The sequence below is a fragment of the Mobula birostris genome, chromosome 14, assembly GCF_030028105.1.
Source record: "Mobula birostris isolate sMobBir1 chromosome 14, sMobBir1.hap1, whole genome shotgun sequence".
NCBI classification, from domain to species: Eukaryota; Metazoa; Chordata; class Chondrichthyes; order Myliobatiformes; family Myliobatidae; genus Mobula; species Mobula birostris.
This window is the reverse complement of record NC_092383.1, coordinates 84131065-84151793: the sequence shown is the minus strand read 5'-3', so window position 1 is coordinate 84151793 and position 20729 is coordinate 84131065.

Here is a 20729-nt window from a genome sequence, read left to right as displayed (position 1 = left end):
GCATTGTTGCAATTGCTTCAATACTAATTCTCATATTTCTTTATGAGAAATGGCCATTCAGTCCATCAACTCTCTGCTGATTTTCAAAACAATACCCTCATTCCATTCCTCATCTATTTTCTCTCTCACAGATTCTAGCACCAGTAGCCCTTTTGTGTTCGTGCTTATCTTCACTCATTTCAACTCTGAACTGATTCCACACTCTACGGACAAACTTTCAAGGAAATACACACACACCAAATGCTGGAGGAACTCAGCAGATCAGGCAGCATCCATGGAAATGAGTAGAGAGTCAATGTGTCAGGCTGAGACCCTTCTTCAGGACTTTCAAGGAATCCACAACTCATGTTCTCAGTACTTATTTACTGAATTATTATCTGCGGTTTGCCTTCATCAGGCAGGAGGGACTAAAATCCGAAGACCCATGCCACCAGGTTCAAGAACAGCTACTTCCCTTCAACCATTCAGCTCTTGAAGCAACCAGCACAACCCAAACACTGAAGTTTAGCAGCACTATGACCACTTTGATTACCTTGTACTAAAATGAACTTTATTGTTCTAATTATGTACTTTCTTGTAAAAACTGTGTATATTTTATGTCCTTGCTTTTCTTGAGAATGCTGCTCATCTGATGCTCTGTACCTGTGATGTCGCATGCAGAAGTACTTTTTTTCATTTCAACAGGACATGCACATGACAATCATGGACTCAGGGCCTCAAGCCGCGGTGTTGCCTGTTTACAGCCACTGGGAGAGAGGCATTGGAGCCGCTATGCTCCACCAGGGGGCAGTGTGGCAAGGTATACAGGCTGGAGTCGGTGCTGCCCCCAGTGTTTGCTTGGCAGAAGATAATCTGTATTGTTGTCGACTGTAGATTATTGTGGCATTCATGGACTCAGAGTCTGATTTTATTTTGGTGTGGCTGCTATATTTTGTTGCTATCTTACATGTGCAGTGTGTAATTGTTGGTACTGTATTTCACAGCTTGGCCCCGGAGTGACACTGTCTCGTTTGGTTGTATTCAAGGATGGTTAAATGACAATTAAACTTGAATTGTATAAGACCATAACACATAGGAAGAGAATTAGGCCATTCAGCCCATCAAGTCTGTTCTCCCATTCAATCATGGTTGATTTATTATCCCTTGCAATCCATTCTCCTGCCTTTCCCCCATAACCATTGATGCCCTCACTAATCGAGAAACTATTTACCTCCACTTTAAATATACCCAATGACTTGGCCTTCAAAGCCATCTGTGGCAATGAATTCCACAGATTCACTACCCTCTGGTTAAATTTGACTTTGACATTGACTTTGAAGTGACAGTTCTTTGTCTCACTGTCTCTGCCTCTCTCTCTTAATCTCTTGACATCGCTCTCTCACCACCCCTCTTTCAACATCTTTTTCATAATATCCTTCCCACAGCCATTCCAGAAAAACAAAATTAATGTAGGCTTAAGCCTTTATCTCATTCTTGTGGGTCAGATGTTATTGCCAAAAGCTGACTATCAATAGCAGGTCTCACATTTCCTCACGACCTAGAAGGAAGCCCAAATAAAAGTCACCGACCTTCAGAAATAACTTCGTTAAAAACAATTTTTCTCTGTGCTTTCTGGGGTATTACATTTCAATAAGACATTGAAGAAATGTAATTATTATGCCAAACTTTAGAACTGTTGTGTCCTGTTTTGAGAATCAATGTCACTTAGGTACAAAGAGGGAGAATTTTTTTGTACTTTCAAACACAGTAGATATTAGGCCCGGGAATACCCTTCCTAAAATGCCAACAAATATTTTCAAGGAAAATAAATGTTTAAAGATGGATGTGTTTTCAAGTTATGAAGAAAAGACAAGGACTGACTGGACTTTTCTTCTAGGTTTGGTGCAACACATTGAAATACCCTTATCAATGCTACAACATTTATTAACACAAGATTCTGTGATGCAGGAAATCCAGAGTAATGCATGCACAAAATACTGGAGGAAATCAGCAGGTCAAGCAGCTTCTGAGGAAAGGAATAAAGTGCTGACGTTTTGAGTTGAGACACTACATCAGGAGAAGAGAATGCAGAGCTCCTCCAGCATTTTGTGTATGCTAAATATACAGAATCTATTACTCCTTCATCATTATTTCTCACATGGAATGGGAATCAGACTGGGGAGTAACATTAATCAGTGTGAGCTCTATCTCTCTCCGTCCTTAAATTGGAAATTCAGTTCAATTCAATTTAAGTTTAATTGTCGTACAACCATTCATGAATGCAGCCAAATAAGACAGCATTACTCCGGGGCCAAAACAGAGAACCAACGGTCACACAGCACAAAGCACAGATAGCATATACAAGATATCAGTAAGATACAGCCACACAGATAACTGCAGTTGACCACAATACAGCTTGTCTTCTGCTGAGTGAACACTAGGGGGCAACACTGGCTCCAGTCTGGATGCTGCGCCACACCACCTATGACACCTCTCTCCTGACGGTTGTAAACAGTCGATCCTTTATCTTCACCCCGGTCAGCGATGTGTTAGAAAAACATTGTGGTGTCACAGCATGGAAGAAGGCTCTTTGACTCAAGCGGTCTATGTTGACCACATTGTCCACCCAGCTAGTCCTAATTTCCTGCATTTGGCCCGTAACCCCTCAGAACACCATTTAGTAAGTAGCAATAGCAGCATATAGTAGTAAGTCCCACTTCATCCCACTTGGATCCTATTGCTTTGGAAGTCAAGAATAAGGCATAAAACTTATTGCTTATGGTTGCTTTATTAAGTGAGAACAAAAGAATAGAGTAGGCTGAAAAGTAGTTGTGGTCTTCTCTTACCAGACTAGAGATAAACTGAAATTCCATTGATAACAGTTAACCAACAAAATAGCCAGATGCAAATAATGTGACACTTGCCACTGAAATCAAGAAGAATCCAGAAAAATACAGAGGCAACTGCACTGCAACCACTGAACGATTACACTTACACTCCGTGGCCACAGAATTAGGTACACCTGCTTGTTAATTAACCAATCACGTGGCCGAAGCTCAATGCATAAAAGCATGCAGGCATGGTCAAGAGGTTCACTTCTTGTTCAGACCAAACATCAGAATGGGAGGAAGAAATGTGATCTAAGTGACTTTGACCGTGGAATGATTGTTGTTGCCAGACAGAGTGGTTTGAGTATCTCAGAAACTGTTGATCTCCTGGGATTTTCACACACAACAGTCTCCAGTGCCTACAGAGAATGGAGTGAATTTTTTTTAAAAAACATCCAGTGAGCAGTAATTCTGTGAACAAAATGCGTTGTTAATGAGGGAAGTCAGAGGAGAATGGCCAGACTGGTTCAAGCTGACAGGAAGGCGACAGTAACTAAATAAGCACAGGTCGTGTGCAGAAGAGCATCTCTGAATGCACAGCACAGCAGACCTTGAAGTGGTTGGGCCACAGCAGCAGAGGGTCATGAACATACACTCAGTGACCATTCTATTAGGTACAGGAGGTACATTTATAAAGTGGCCTCTGAGTGCGTATAGAAGATTATATAAAAATACAAGCAAACATGGGAAAGTTAAATTACAAGAAAATAGAAGAAAAATGACAATTCTACAATCCAGCAAACCCAAACCTTTCACTGTCCTCTCTGTGTTTTCCTTTCTGTAACAATAAATAAGCTTTGCATTTGTACAGGAAAATAGAGCTATTGTTCGTGTCATTACAAAGGAATAATGACACTGTCTGTGGCTCAGCAGTGATCACCAGATCACAAGATTGGTGAATGGAAATAGTCTCCCTAGTTTAACACATAAAAACTCTTCACAATTTTAAATCTGTCAGAACTCACCTTAACCTTCTTCTCAATGAAGGATTCTGATTCTTCAGTGAATTTCTTCTGTACTTTTTGCATACGTCTCCCAAAGAAGGGCATAAACATGGTTTTATTCCATTTAATAAATATTAGGAAGCATATTAATCAACAGTAAAAAAAAAACACACACACACAGATTCTGGAAAGACAAAACAGAAAGATTCAGTATGTAAGAACCCCAGGATTCTGAAAGAGGTACAATAGCTGAAGAGATTGTGGAGGCATTTGTAATGATCTTTCAAGAATCACTAGATTCTGGAATGGTTCTGGAGGACTGGAAAATTGCAAATGTCACTCCATTCTTTAAGAAGGGATGGAGGCAGAAGAAAGGAAGTTATAGGGCAGTTAGCCTGACTTCAGTGGCTAGGAAGATGATGGAGTCTATTTACTTATTATATACTTACCTATTTTTTTTTCTCTCTTCTTCTATATTTTGTATTGCTTTGAACTGCTGCTGCTAAGTTAACAAATTTCACAACACATGCCGGTGATAATAAACTTGATTCTGATTCTGATTATTAAGGATGAGAGTTCGGGGTACTTGGAGGCACATGATAATAGGGACCAAAGCCAGCATTGTTTCCTTAAGGGGAAATCTTGTCTGACAAATCTGTTGGAATTCTTCGAGGAAATAACAGGCAGGATAGATAAAGGATAGTTAGTTGATGCTGTTTACTTGAATTCTTAGAAGGCCTTTGACAAAGTGCTGCACATGAGACTACTTAACAGGATAAGAGTCAATGATATTACAGGAAAGATACTAGCATGGATGGAAAATTGGCTGATTGTCAAGCGACAGAATAAAGGGAGCATTTTCTGGTTGGCTGCCGGTGACTAGTGGTGTTCCACAGGTGTCAGTATTGGGGCCACTTCTTGTTATGTTATACGTTAATGATTCAGATGACAGAATTGATGGATTTGTGTCCAAGTGTGCAGATGATACAAAGGTAGGAGGAGAGGCAAGTAGTGTTGAGTAAGCAGGGAGTCTGCAGAAGGACTTGGAGAGATTGGGAAAATGGGAAAAGAAGTGGCAGATGGAATACAGTGCAGGGAATTGTATGGCCATGCACTTTGGTAGATGAAATAAAGGTGTAGACTATTTTCTGAACGGGCAGAAAATTAAATAACCCAAGGTGCAAAGGGAGCTGGGAGTCCTTGTGCAGGATTCCCTAAAGATTAACTTGCAGGTTGAGTCTGTGGTAAGGAAGGGAAATACAATGTTAGCATTCATTTTGAGAAGACCAGAATAGAAGAGCAAGAATGTGATGGTGAGGCTTTGTAAGACATTGGTCAGACTGCACTTGGAGACTTGTGAGCAGTTTTGGGTCTCTTACCTAAGAAAATATGTGCTGGCATTGGTGAGGGTCCAGTGGAGGTTCATGAGAATGATTCCAGGAATGAAAGAGTTAAGTATGAGGAGTGTTTGATGGCTCTGGGCCTGCATTTGCTCAAGTTTAGAAGATTGAGGGGCATCTCATTGAGACCTATCGAATGTTTTAAGGCCTAGTGGATGTGGAGAGAATGTTTCCTATAGCTGGAGAGTCTAGGAGCAGAGGGCACAACCTCAGAATAGAGGGACGTTCATTTAGAACAGAGATGAGAAGGAATTTCTTTAGCTAGAGGGAGTGAATCTGTGGAATTCATTGCCACAAACAACTGCTGAGGCCAAGCCATTGAGTATATTTAAAGTAGAAGGTAAATAGTTTGATTAGTCAGGGTGTCAAAGGCAGGAGAATAGGGTTGAGAGAGATAATAAATCAAATATGATGGAATAGCAGAGCAGACTTGATGGGCTGAGTGGCCTAATTCTGCTCCTATGTCTTATGATCAGGAAACGCCTGTGCAAAAGCAAAATAGCTAAATGTTTCAGTCCTAGGGCTCTTTATTAGAACTGAGCAAAACAAGAGAAAAAATGTTTACTTTAAGTTTCAGAGATGGTGTGGGTGCTGTTCGGGGTGTGGGGGGTGGGGGGGGGGGAGGATGAATAGAACAAAGCAAGTATCTCTGATAGGGTGAGGCCAGGACTGCCAACCCAACCTGTGCAGGTCATCTGGTCAAAGGGTTAATGGGGGTTGTTGGAGAGAGAGAAAATGAACAAAATCCAGGAGGTAGATACAGATAAGGAAGTATAAATAAAAGAACATAAAAGGCTATGAAGTGCAGGGCCGCGGGACATACAGTATGCAGTAGAAAGACAGGAAATCCAATCCAATGCCTGAATTTTAAACAAAAACTTTCCGATGAGGGAATGGCTAATATGAAAGATTTTTATCTTCAGGTGAAGAAATCTAGATTAAAGAAGCAGGTTCAGGTGTCAGAAATCCTACAGAACTTGTCAATGTATCTGACAGATTCTGGTAATACAGATATTGGGAAACAATCAAAGCTTCCAAGAAAGAATCTGATCAGTTTTGGCTTAATACGTGTACCATGGCATCTGGTGGCAACATAGATGACTAGGGTTTAAGTGTAGATTTAATAAAGTAGCTGAATGGACTTAAATTAATCTAAATTAAAAGTTAAATATTAAAAGTCTTAAATGTTAAAATTTTAAAAATTCTAAAATTTAGAAGTTAAATGTCTAAATTAAAAGTTATATTTAATTGATGGTCCATCATTAAGGACCCCCACCACCCAGGACGTGCCCTCTTCTAATTGTTACCATCGGGAAGGAGGTACAGAAGCCTGAAGGCACACACTCAGGAATTCAGGAACAGCTTCTTTCCATCTGCCAGTTGATTTCTGAATGGACATTGAACCCATTAACACTGCCTCCCTACATTTTATTTCTGTTTTTGCACTATTTATTTCATTTAACGATTTAATGTACATACAGATACTTACTGTAATTCTGATTTTTTTCTCCATATTTTCTCCTTTGCGTCTACCAGCAGGATTTACACCATAAAATTGTAAGACACAGGAGCAGAATTATGCCATCCAGCCCATTGAGTCTGTCCATCATTCAATCATGGTTGATCTATTATCCCTCAAAACCCCATTCTCCTGCATTTTCCCTGTAACCTTTGACACCCTTACTAATCAAGAACCTGTCAAACTCCACTTTAAATATACCCAATGTCTTGGCCTCCAGACCTGTCTGTGGAAATGAATTCCACAGATTCATCACCTTCTGGCTGAAAAAGTACCTCCTCTTCTCTATTCCAAACAGATGTCCAAGACTGTGTCCTCTGGCCCTAGATTCTCCCACTATAGGAAATATCTTCACCAGAAGTTATCTTCAATTCCCTCGGTCGTGATTTAAAACCATATTCCTCCACCCTGCTGATCAAAATTGGTAAAATTGGTAAGTTGGTTTATTGTTGTCACCTGTACCAAAGTACTTAGTCCTCCATGCTATTGAGTCAGGTATGATGTTCTTTTAAGGAGTTGTCTATTGGCAGGTCCTCAGTGGGTGGAGAGGCCAATCTGGGAATCAGAATCAGATTTAAAATTACTGGCATACATTGTGAAATTTGCTCTTCTGCAGCGGCAGTACAATGCAATACATAATAACTTTAAAACAATAAATTACAATATGAAATATATATTAAAAATAATTAAGTAATGTAAAAAGAGGGCAAAAAACACTGAGGTAGTGTTCATGGTTCATTGTCCATTCAGAAATCGCATGGCAAAGAGGAAGAAGCTGTCCCTGAAATGTTAAGTGTGTGTCTTCAGGCTCCTGTACCTCCTTCTTGATGGCAGCAGTGAGAGAGGGCATGTCCTGGGTGATGGGGGTCCTTACTGATGATGCCACCTTTTTGAGGCATCGTCCTTTTAAAGGTGTCCTCAATGCTGGGGAGGCCGGTGCCTATGATGTTTACAACTTTCTGCAGCTTTTTTCCGATCCTGTGCAGTGGCCCCTCCAGGAATCAGACGGTAAGTGTTCTTGGTGGGTGTATAATAGCAGTCAAGTGTGTTGGCTCCTCTGATTCCACAGGTGACAAGTTGGTGGTAGTTGTTCAGAGACGTTTTCAAGCTGGCCTAGGTGAAATCCCCCACAATGATAGAGAAGGCATCGGGCTGCAGTTTTGTGCCTGCTGATTGCAGTGCTTAGCTCCTCCAAAGCCTGTCTGACGTTGCCCTGAGGTGGAATGTACACCACTACCAGAATGATGGTGGAAAACTCCCTTGGCAGATAAAATGGATGATACCTGACCTCTAGATGTTCCAGGTCAGGTGAGCAGGACCAAGACAGAACTGTCACGTTTGTACAACATAGTAAGTTAATCTAAAAGCATTCTCCAACTACTCTACCTTTAAGAGACTCAGCTGTCCTGTCTTTGCAGAGAATGGTGGAGCCATCAGTTTGCAGTGCTGCATCCAAAGTGACGGGTGTGAGCCATGTTTCTGTAAAGCAAAGTTCACAGCAGTCCCTGATGTCCCTTTGGTATGGCAATCTTGCCCTGAGGTCTTCAACTTTATTTTTCAGAGACTGTACATTCACCAGCAGGATAGTTGGTAGTGGAGGGTCCAAGGGCTCTGAGCTTCAATTGTACCTGCAGACTGGCTCAGTTTAAGTACTTCCATTTTCTTAAAAAGGAACTGCACTCACGACACAAGTCTGCCATCCAGGGTTCTTCGATATCGCTAGATTTAAGTATCAATTGATTTTTTTAAACATCTTAAAACCAGGTTGCTTACTGAAGTAGATCCACATATTCCCCAGAATGTTAGAGAGGGTTCCCTTAATGGAGAACGGCTGTGCGTGACTTTGTTTAATGGAGGGAGTCTGATGCACAGGCAGCCACCACACTGTCCTTGACAGATCGGGGTCAGCGTCCAGTAGTGTGGAATGCAAGTCAACTGGAGAAGCTTCACTGCTGCAACCTTCCTCCACCTTCACTGTTGCCGTGATCTTCTGCCAGCTCCACAGTAGAGCTCTTGGTCTGGAAAACTTCCCCTTGATCTTACCGCCATGGGTGACCCTAAGCGTCAGATGGTTAAACTCCAGACAGCATAGCTCTCAGGATCTCACAAGCCTCTCCACTGCAACAAGATGACGATCCTCGCAGATGCATGTCGGTACATTGGAATGGTATAAGGGGAAAGCTATAACAGAATTCAATAGACAATAGGTGCAGGAGTAGGCCATTCAGCCCTTCGAGCCAGCACCGCCATTCACTGTGATCATGGCTGATCATCCACAATCAGTATCCAGATCCTGCCTTATCCCCATAACCTTTGATTCCGCTATCTTTAAGAGCTCTATCCATCTCTTTCTTGAAAGCATCCAGAGACTTGGCATCCACAGCCTTCTGGGGCAGAGTATTCCATACATCCACAACTCTCTGGGTGAAAAAGCTTTTCCTCAACTCTGTTCTAAATGGCCTACCCCTTATTCTTAAACTGTGGCCTCTGGTTCTGGACTCACCTATCAGCGAGAACATGCTTCCTGCCTCCAGCGTGTCCAATCCCTTAATAATCTTATATGTTTCAATAAGATCCCCTCTCAGCCTTCTAAATTCCAGAGTATACAAGCCCAGTCGCTCTAATCTTTCGACATATGACAGTTCCGCCATCCCAGGAATTAACCTTGTGAACCTACGCTGCACACCCTCAATAGCAAGAATGTCTTTCCTCAAATTTGGAGACCAAAACTGCACACAGTACTCCAGGTGTGGTCTCACCAAGGCCCTGTACAGCTGCAGAAGGACCTCTTTGCTCTTATACTCAATTCCCCTTGTTATGAAGGCCAGCATGCCATTAGCTTTCTTCACTGCCTGCTGTACTTGCATGCTTGCTTTCAGTGACTGATGTACAAGAACACCTAGATCTCGTTGTACTTCCCCTTTTCCTAACTTGACTCCATTTAGATAATAATCTGCCTTCCTGTTCTTACCACCAAAGTGGATAACCTCACATTTATCCACATTAAACTGCACCTGCCATGCATCTGCCCACTCACCCAGCCTGTCCAAGTCACCCTGCATTCTCATAACATCCTCCTCACATTTCACACTGCCACCCAGCTTTGTGTCATCAGCAAATTTGCTAATGTTACTTTTAACTCCCTCATCTAAATCATTAACATATATTGTAAACAGCTGCGGTCCCAGCACTGAACCCTGAGGTACCCCACTGGTCACCGCCTGCCGTTCCCAATTTTCAATCCATGTCAGTACTCTGCCCCCAATACCATGTGCCCTAATTTGCCCACTAATCTCCTCTGTGGGACTCTTTGTCAAAGGCTTTCTGAAAGTCCAGGTACACTACATCCACTGGCTCTCCCTTGTCCATTTTCATACTTACATCCTCAAAAAATTCCAGAAGATTAGTCAAGCACGATTTCCCCTTCGTAAATCCATGCTGACTTGAACCGATCCTGTTACTGCTATCCAGATGTGTCATAATTTCATCTTTTATAATTGACTCCAGCATCTTTCCCACCACCAACATCAGGCTAACCGGTCTATAATTCCCTGTTTTCTCTCTTCCTCCCTTCTTGAAGAGAGGGACAACATTAGCCACCCTCCAATCCACAGGAACTGATCCTGAATCTATAGAACATTGGAAAATGATTACCAATGTGTCCATGATTTGTAAAGCCACCTCCTTAAGTACCCTGGGATGCAGACCATCAGGTCCCGGGGACTTATCAGCCTTCAGACCCAACAGTCTATCCAACACCATTTCCTACCTAATATAAATTTCCTTCAGTTCATCCATTACCCTAGGTCCTTTGGCCACTATTATATCTGGGAGATTGTTTGTGTCTTCCCTAGTGAAGACAGATCCAAAGTACCTGTTCAACTCATCTGCCATTTCCTTGTCCCCCATAATAAATTCACCCGTTTCTGTCTTCAAGGGCCCAATTTTGGTCTTAACTATTTTTTTCCTTTTCACATACCTATTCAGAATGAAGTGTTCTGCTAAAATTACATTGCATGGATAACATTTGAGAATATTTCCCTCCAGCTCACGGTTACTGAGTTAGCCACAGTCTAGTCGGTGACCAAAAGTGTTCCTCAGGAATCTGTTCTGGTACCTTGGCTGTTTGTGCTTTTCATAAATGACTTGGATGAGGAAGTGCAAGGGTGGGTTTGCAAATGACACGGAAGTTGGTGTTGCTGTTACACTGTTGAAGTTTGTCATTAGTTAGTAATGGACGCAGAGCTGGGCTGAGGAAAGGCAAACGGAGTTCAATCCTGAAAAGTGTGAAGTAATGTACTTTGGAAGGTTGGACTTCAAGACAGTGTACGGGGGTTAATGGCAGAATTCTTAGCAGTGTGAAGGAACAGCAGGATATTGGGGTCCACATCCACAGATCCCTCAAAGTTGTCGTGCAAGTTGTTAGGGTAGTTAAGAAGGCGTGTTGGCCTTCATTATTTGGAGGGGGTTTGAGTTCAAGAGCAGCAGGTAATAAAACTCTGGTATTGTGTTCAGTTCTGGTCACCTCATTGTAGGAAGGACATGGAAGCTTTAGAGACAGTGGAGAGGAAACTTACCAGGATTCTGCAGGATTAGAGACCATATCTTTTGAGGAAAGGTTGAGCAATATAGAGCTCTTCTCCTTGGAGTGAAAGAGGATGAGAGGTGACTTGATAGAGGTGTACAAGATGATAAGAGGCATAACTCAATAGCCAGCACTTTTTTTTCCCAGATTGGAAATTGATAATACAAGAGGGCATAATTTTCAGGTGATTGGAGGATAGTATGGGGGGGGGGGTGGAGGATGTCAGAGATAGATTTTTTTTACACAGAGAGTGGTGGCTGCTGGGGTAGTGGTAGAGGCAGATAAAATAAGGATGTTTAAGAGCCTCTTTGATAGAAGCATAGATGAAGGAAAAATGGAGGGTTATGTGGGGGGGAAGTATTAGGTTGGTCTTGGAGCAGGTTAAAAGGGTGGCACAACGTTGTGGGCCGAAGGGCCTGAACTGAGCTATACTGTTCTATGTTCTTTTCAAACCAGGTTTCAGGTTTAACCCAGTGTGATTCCAATACGCAACCTACTGACAGTATGTTTTGTCTGCACTAAGATGCTTCACGACCAATCCAGTCTGAACTTATTCCTCTAGATGGCAATCTATATCAGCTCAGCCAGATACCACTGCAATTATAACACTGGAACTCCTTAAATTAAACAGGGATTCCTCATCGTTTATTTTATTGAAAGCTTTCTTGTCATGACCTGTAACCCATGCTTTCTTCCAGTTCTTTTTCCTTCCGAGTTTCTAAGAATCAATTATCAGGCGTCATTGCAATTGATGGGATCCTGAAACACATTATAGTCAATCGAGAAAGTCGTCTTTCCTTGAATGAAGAATGCACCCCAGACAATTAGCACAAAGCAAGCTCCCACAAATAGCAGTATGGAATTGCGGTTCAGGTATATAGACCCTGAGGTTATCTGAAGTAAACCGTATGGTACTTTGGTCTGCAGAGCAACTTTGGTTTGTGGCTAGCATATCCAAGGGTGCAGAGTTTCTTCAACAGTGAGCCGAAGAACGCAGATGATGAGACACTCTGAGCAGGTGATATGTTGAATTCCAACCTACTGACTAAATGATGCAAAAAGTAAAGTAATGGAAATATGTTGCAGTGTCTGACTTAACACTGGAATTAACAGTCAAAGATTCAAAGTACATTTATTATCACAGTACGTTTGCAGTATACAACCCTGAGATTTGTCTTCCTCAGGGACAGTCATGGAACAAAGAAAACCTTTGAACCCGTTCAAAGAAAAACAGCAAACCACTCCCAAGCGCAAACTAAAAACAAATCACGCAACCGGTACCAGAAAAAAATGAGTGAGAAAACGTAAGACACAAAATTGAAAAAGAGTCCAGGTGTACTCAGTCCAGCTCAGTGTTCGTTATTTGCAGGCTGCCCTGATTCAAAGTTGTGCAAGATAGCAGGAAAAACAGGAGAACCAGAAAAGAGAAACACATCGCAACAGGAATACAGAGTCCAATCCACAAACTGTGCCAATTAAACCTTGCCCAAGAACTCTGGCAACATCCCCTGACAGCATCAAGGGAGAGAGGGAGACCATCAAACGCAGACATCTTGCTCCGGCAGCAGCAAGTGAGAGGCTGGAGATGACGCTGAACGCCCTCTCACCTTCCACTCTTGCCTCGATGATTCCAACTTTGCTGGACTTTAATCGGTGAGAAATGCCGTCTCCAGGCATCTTAGCTTTGAGGCCGCACACGTCGTTTGAAGCCTCCCGGAACACCCTCAGAGACAGCAAAGCGCCAGATACCTCAATAGGCCTGATAACGCCACCAAAATGTAGATCACAGGCTCCAACAATAGTGCAACCACATTTGAAATAAAAAGATGCAAACCAAGTGAAATAGGTAGTTTATTGAACTGTCCAGAGGATGTTAACCTTGGTTGCGATGTTTGGCTGGCGCCATCTTCTTCCGGAACCTTCTCTGGGACACCTGACTCTGCAGCACTTGGAGAAGCAACTATAACATAGAAGACAGAACATAGGGCAACATAGCACAGTACAGGCCCTATGACCTGTGCCAACCTTATAACCTACTCCAATACCAACCTAACACTTCATTCCCACATCGCCCTCCAGTTTTCTTTCATCCATGTGCCTAACTGAGAGTCTCTTAAATCTTCCCAATGTACCTGCCTCTACCTGCCCCTAGGCAGCCACCGCTCTGTGTAAAAAATTCTACCCCTTACATACCCTATGCTTTCCTACTCTAACATGATGCCCCCTCATATTAACCTGGGTAAAAGGCACTGGCTGTCCACTCTATCTATGCCTCTTATCATATGATACACATCTTCAGAACCATTTTTTGTTGTTCTATATTTTTTTGACTTTTAAAAAGAGAAAAATAAATCAATACTGCCAATATGTGATACAAACTTTTGTTTAAAGGTCTCAGGTGATATATAAAACAGGGGTTACCCAATGTGGTTCAAGGAAACTTTCGAATGATTGAAAATTTGTCACCTCGAAGGCTGGTGTTTGGTTGTTTTGATTCTCAGCACAAAATGCAGGCAAGGGCTGGATGGGTGTGGTCAGAGAGGAGAGTCCTTTCGGACACAGCTGCGGGTTCTGAATGTAGTGGATGGTACGCCTGAGGACAACTGACTAGAGAGGCAAGTGGAATATGCCTCCTTTAATTTCCTTGTGAAGTAGAAAGAAATAAAAGCGTGTTTATTGTTACAAAGGTCCAGGCAACGGAGACCGACTCTCCGCCATCAGGTTTCTGAATGGTCCGTGAACACTACCTCGCTCTTCCTCATTTACACTATTTAGTTATTGTAACGTATAGTCCTTTTTATGGTTTGCACTGTATGCAGATAAAAAAAAAACAAACCCCGATATATTTCGGTGACAGTAACCCGAATCTGCTGAGTACGAAGATGTCAGCTATTGCTGGATTAACAATGTATCTTTCCTCCTGATTTACAATGCAAGACAACCCACCCCTCGCACCCTCATATCAGCTGTAACTCTACTGAAAACACCGCTGCTGCTGGTCTTTGTTTCTCCATCAAGGCAGGCATGGTGCTCTCTCAGGGCTACAGTGAATTCCTGTGACGAAAATAGAGGCTCACACTATTGAAGGTGTTGGTGGGTGGATAGGCAAATACCTATTTGCGTTCTCGTGCATATAAAAACCACAGTGCTAAAAAAACAAACCGGGGATTTGAAAACGCAAACATGAGGAAATCTGCAGATGCTGGAATTTCAAGCAACACACATCAAAGTTGCTGGTGAACGCAGCAGGCCAGGCAGCATCTCTAGGAAGAGGTACAGTCGACGTTTCGGGCCAAGACCCTTCGTCAGGACTAACTGAAAGAAGAGCTAGTAAGAAATTTGAAAGTGGGACGGGGAGGGGGAGATCCAAAATGATAGGAGAAGACAGGAGGGGGAGGATAGAGCCAAGAGCTGGACAGGTGATTGGCAAAAGGGATATGAGAGGATCATGGGACAGGAGGCCTAGAGAGAAAGAAAAGGGGGAGGGGGGAAAGCCCAGAGGATGGGCAAGGAGTATAGTGAAAGGGACAGAAGGAGAAAAAGGAGAGAGAGAAAAAGAATGTGTGTATATAAATAAATACCGGATGGGTTACGAGGGGGAGGTGGGGCATTCGCAGAAGTTTGAGAATTCAATGTTCATGCCATCAGGTTGGAGGCTACCCAGACAGAATATAAGGTATTGGTTGTTCCTCCAACCTGAGTGTGGCTTCATCTTGCCAGTAGAGGAGGCTGTGGATGCTAAGCTCGTTGACTTCATTAACTTTGCCTCCAACTTTCACCCTGCCCTCAAGTTTACCTGGTCCATTTCCAACACCTCCTTCCCCTTTCTAGATCTTTTTGTCTTTATCTCTGGAGACAGCTTATCCACTGATGTCTACTATAAGCCTACTGACTCTCACAGCTATCTGGACTAGTCTTCTTCTCACCCCATCTCTTGCAAAAATGCCATCCCCTACTTGCAATTCCTCCGTCTCTGCCGCATCTGCTCTCAGGATGAGGCTTTTCATTCCAGGACGAAGGAGATGTCCTTTTTTAAAGAAAGGGGCTTTCCTTCCTCCACCATCAACTCTGCTCTCAAACGCATCTCCCCCATTTCATGCACATCTGCTCTCACTCCATCCTCCCGCCACCCCACTAGGAATAGGGTTCCCCTTGTCCTCACCTACCACCCCACCAGCCTCCGGGTCCAACATACTATTCTCTGTAACTTCTGCTACCTCCAATGGGATCCCACCACTAAGCACATCTTTCCCTCCCCCCCCCCCATTTTCTGCAGGGATCGCTCCCTACACAACTCCCTTGTCCATTCATTTCCCCCCCCCTCCATCCCTCCTCACCAATTTCCCTCCTGGCACTTATCCTTGTAAGTGGAACAAGTGCTACACATGCCCTTACACTTCCTCCCTCACTACCATTCAGGGCCCCAGACAGTCCTTCCAGGTGAGGCGACACTTCACCTGTGAGGCGGCTGGGGTGATATACTGCGTCCAGTGCTCCCGATGTGGCCTTCTATATAGTGGCGAGACCCGATGCGGACTGGGAGACTGTTTCGCTGAACACCTACGCTCTGTCCGCCAGAGAAAACAGGATCTCCCAGTGGCCACACATTTTAATTCTACATCCCATTCCCATTCTGATATGTCTATCCACGGCCTCCTCTACTGTAAAGATGAAGCCACACCCAGGTTGGAGGAACAACACTTTATATTCCGACTAAGTAGCCTCAAACTTCCGCTAATGCCCCATCTCCCCCTCGTACCCCATCCAATATTTATTTATTTATATCCACACATTCTTTTTCTCTCTCTCCTTTTTCTCCCTCTGTCTCTCTCACTATACTCCTTGCCCATCCTCTGGGCTCCCCCTCCCCCTCCCCCCCCCCCCCATTTTCTTTCTCCCTGGGCCTCCTGTCCAATGATCCTCTCATATCCCTTTTGCCAATCAACTGTCCAGCTCCTGGCTCCATCCCTCCCCCTTCTGTCTTCTTCTATTATTTTGGATCTCCCCCTCCCCCTTCCACATCTCTTACTAGCTCTTCTTTCAGTTAGTCCTGATGAAGGGTCTCAGCCCGAAACGTTGACTGTACCTCTTCCTAGAGATGCTGCCTGGCCTGCTGCGTTCACCAGCAACTTGTGTGTGTTGCTGGGTATTTGATTTGACGGAACTGACACATGCATTGTATGTTTCCATGCACATGTGACAAAGTTCATCTTTAATCTTTATGTCACTGAGTCATTACAACAATGTTGCTTGGTTGCAGAAATGCACAATGGATGTAGTGTTTTTAGCTTGGTAACGCTCAACCTCATTGGCTGTGGGGATGCTCTGTGACATCATGTTATCATGGAAAGTATAAGTATTGGACATTATTGTAACATACTTTGCAAGATACACACTTACTCTTGCATACTATTCATACAAATCAAATCATTGCACAGTGTATTGAGGTAGAACAAAGTAAAACAATAAAAATGCAGAATAAAGCATAACAGATACCAACAAAGTGCAGAGTAAATAAACGATAACACTGGACAGCAAATATTTGGTTTTCTGAACAGTTTTGAGTGTATCTTATGGATTTTGAGCTGCTGATCATGAAAATCACCATGAAATTCCCCTATTGCGCACCATGTTTTTGAAATTGCCTATATTTGTTATTTCAATTTATAATTCAAGTCAGAATAACTGATGCCAAGATTAAGGCAGGCATTTTCATTTGTCCACAAATCAAACAGGTCATCAATGTTAGGCAATTCAAATAACTTCTAGTGCGGCCACAGAAAATCACATGGAAGGCATTCAAGGATGTTGTTGAAACTTTTGGCAAACTCAAAGCATCAAATTACTGAAGCTGGTTGACAACATGCTTTAAGCAATATGTAACTAAAGATTCATTTTCTGCATTCCCATTTAGACTTCTTCCCTGCAAGATTTGATGCTGTCAGTGACAAGCACCGTGAAAGCTTTCACCAGAACATTGCAGCCATGGAGAAACAGTATCAGGGAAATTGGAATCCATCAACGCTGGCTGATTACTGTTGGACATTTAAGAGAGCAGCCTCAGACACTAAATACAAATGAAAATCACCAACAAAACACTTTTAGTTTAGTTGAACTATTTCAAAGTGTCAGCACTGTTATGCAATTAAATGCATTATATTCAATAAAACTTAATTTCTTGTTTCTCCAAATTCCTACATGATAAAAGTATCTGAAATTATATTTGTGCTCAATGAATTCCACATATACACCACTCTTTGGCTATAGAAATTCCTCCTCATCTCTGTTCTCAAGAGACACCCCTCTATTCTGAGGCTGTGCCCTCTGGTCCCAGACTCTACAGCTATTGGAAACCTCCTCTCCATATCCACTCTACCTAGGTCTTTTAATTTTTGGTATCGGAAAAAAAATTTTGGTATCCTTTTTTATTTTACTGTCCAACTTACTGCCATATTTCTTCTTTTCTCTCCTTATTGTTTTTCTAGTTGCCTTTGTTGGTTTTTAAAAGCTTCCCAATCCTCCAGCTTCCCAGTATTTTTTTTGCTATAGTGTATGCCCTCTCTTTTGCTTTTGTGTAGTCAGCCATGGTTGCCTCAACCTCTCTTTAGAATGCTTCTTCTTTGGGATGAACCCTTCCTGTGTCTTCCGAGTTATTTCCAGAAACTCCAGTTATTGCTGCTCTGCTGTTATTCCTGCTAGTGTTCCCTTGCAGTCAATAGCCACTTCACTGATTCCAGGGCACTGAGCTGGATTGACATACTTGGATATATTCATGTTACTAATACATATAGAGATTCAGCAGATGTTGGAAATCTGGAGCAATATACACAAAATGCTGGAGGAACTCAGCAGGTCAGGCAACATCTATGGAGAGGAATAAACAGTCGATGTTTCACCAGGACCATTTTCTTTAACTCCTGAACAATAAACATAATCAAAACAATGAATCCTGATCATCTTTCAGCCAACTCTTCATTTTTCAGGCAATATGCATCTCTCTTGAGGACTCACCACCTGGTTGATTAATATTCCAGAGAGAGAATAGGTAACATCAGTGGTGACATTGATTGAAGAACCAGAGAAGGGCTGGAGGGTGTAGAGAACAACTAGTCAGAAAGATGAAGCTGGAGAAACAGTCGACAGCAGATACTGAATTATGGTGGAACAAATAATCTGCAGGTCGAGCAGCTCCTTGGGAGGAAAGGAAGTCATTGTTTCAGGTTGAATTTCTCCCATCAGTTCTGGGGAGGCACAGTAGCGTAGTGTTATTACAGTGTCAACAACCAAGGTTTAATTCCCACCACTAACTGTTAAGTGTTGTTCATTCTCCCTGCGACTGCGCGTATTTCCTCTGGGTGCTCCGGTTTCCTCCCACATCCCAAAGACGTACAGGTTAGTAGCTCACGGGGATGTGATTGGGCCTGTCACCGTGCTGTATCTCTAAATAGAAGAAAAATCAACAGTTCCTTTCCTTCTGCTGATGATTCTCAACTGACCGAGTTCCTCCAGCAGATTCTTGCTGCAGAGGCAGGAACATTCCTGAAAACAGTTGATGTATTGTTTGCTCTCTGAACGACAAACACCAATAAAATACTGACACCTGATCAAACATGAACTGGCTCCCCTAGTCCGTGACAGGGAACCTATTAAAGCACATCTCAAAGCGACTCAAGGAGCTGAGACAGAATGATCTCACTGCTGACAGCATCAATCATCCCACAGGAAGCAGAGCAAATGGAAATAAAAACAGACCATGACCATCTCCATGAAGTTGATTTAATGTCACTTTAAATCAAGCCAGCATAATACTATTACAGCACCAATAAGACCATAAGACATAGGAGCAAAATTAGGCCATTTGGCGCATTAAGTCTGCTCCGCCATTTCATCATGGCTGATCCATTTCTCTCTCAACCCCTATCTCCTGCCCTCTCCCCATAACCTTTCATGCCCTGACTAATCAAGAACTTACTAACCTCTGCCTTAAATGCACCCAATGACCTGACCTCCACAGCCATCTGTGGCAACAAATTCCACAGATTCACCACCATCTGGCTCAAGAAATTCCTCCTCATCACCATTCTAAAGCGGCATTCCTCTATTCTGAGGTTGTGCTTTCAAGTCCTAGACTCCCACACCATAGGAAACATCTTCTCAACATCTCTATTAAAGCTTTTCAACGTTCAATAGGTTTCAATAAGATTCCCCTCTAAATTCCAGCAAGTAAATGTCCAGAAACATCAATTGCTCCTTAATATATAAGCCTTTCATTTCCAAAATCATTTTCGTGAACCTCCTCTGAACCCTCTCCAAAGTCAGCACGTCCTTTCTTAAATAAGGGGACCAAATCCGCTCACAATACTGTGAAGCCTCACCAGTACCTTATGAAAGCCTCCTTGTAATCCTCTTGAAATAAATGCTAATATTGCATATTTACCTTCCTCACCACCAACTCAACCTGCAAATTAATCTTTAGGGAATCCTGCAGAGGTATTCCCAAGTCCCTTTACACCTCAGATTTTTAAATTTTCTCCGTTTAGAAAATAGTCTTATGTTTTTGTTTTTTCTATAAAAGTGCATGACCATACACTTCCTGACACTGTATTCAATTTGCCACTTCTTTGCCTATTCTCCTAATTTGTCTAAGTCCTTTTGCAGCCTCCCTGTTTCCCCAATACTACCTGCACCTCCACTTATCTTCATCTGCAATCTTGGGAACAAAGCCTTCAATTTCATCATCCAAATCACTGACATACGAAGTGAACAGAAAGTTCCAACACTGACCCCCATGCAACACCACTAGTCACTGGCAGCCAAACAGAAAAGGCCCAATTTATTTCCACTCTTTGCCTGCCAGTCAGCCAATCTTCTATCCATGCTAGTATCTTTCCTCTAATACCACCGGCTCTTATTAATCAGTCTTACGTAGCACCTTGTCAAAGGCCTTCTGAAAATCCAAGTACACAACATCCACCAATTCTCCTTTGTCTATCCTGCTTGTTATTTCCTTGAAGAATTCTAACAGATTTGTCAGGCAAGATTTTTCCTTAAGGAATCCATGCAGACTTTGGCCTATTTTACCACGTGTCTTTAAGTACCCAGAAACCATATCCTTAACAATCAACTCTAATATCTTCCCAACTACTGAGGTCAGGCTAACTGACCTATATTTTCTTTTCTTCTGCCTTCCTCTCTTCTTGAAGCGTGAAGTGACATTTGCAATATTCCAGAATCATGCCATTCTTGAAAGATTACCAATGAGCACCATGACCTCTTGACCAAGCTCTTTCAAAACCCCAGCATGTAGACCATCTGGTCCTGGTGGCTTATCTACTTCCAGACTTTTCAGCTTCCCAAGCAACTTCACCCTAGCAATAGAAACTACACTGACTTCTGCCCCCGACACCAAAAACT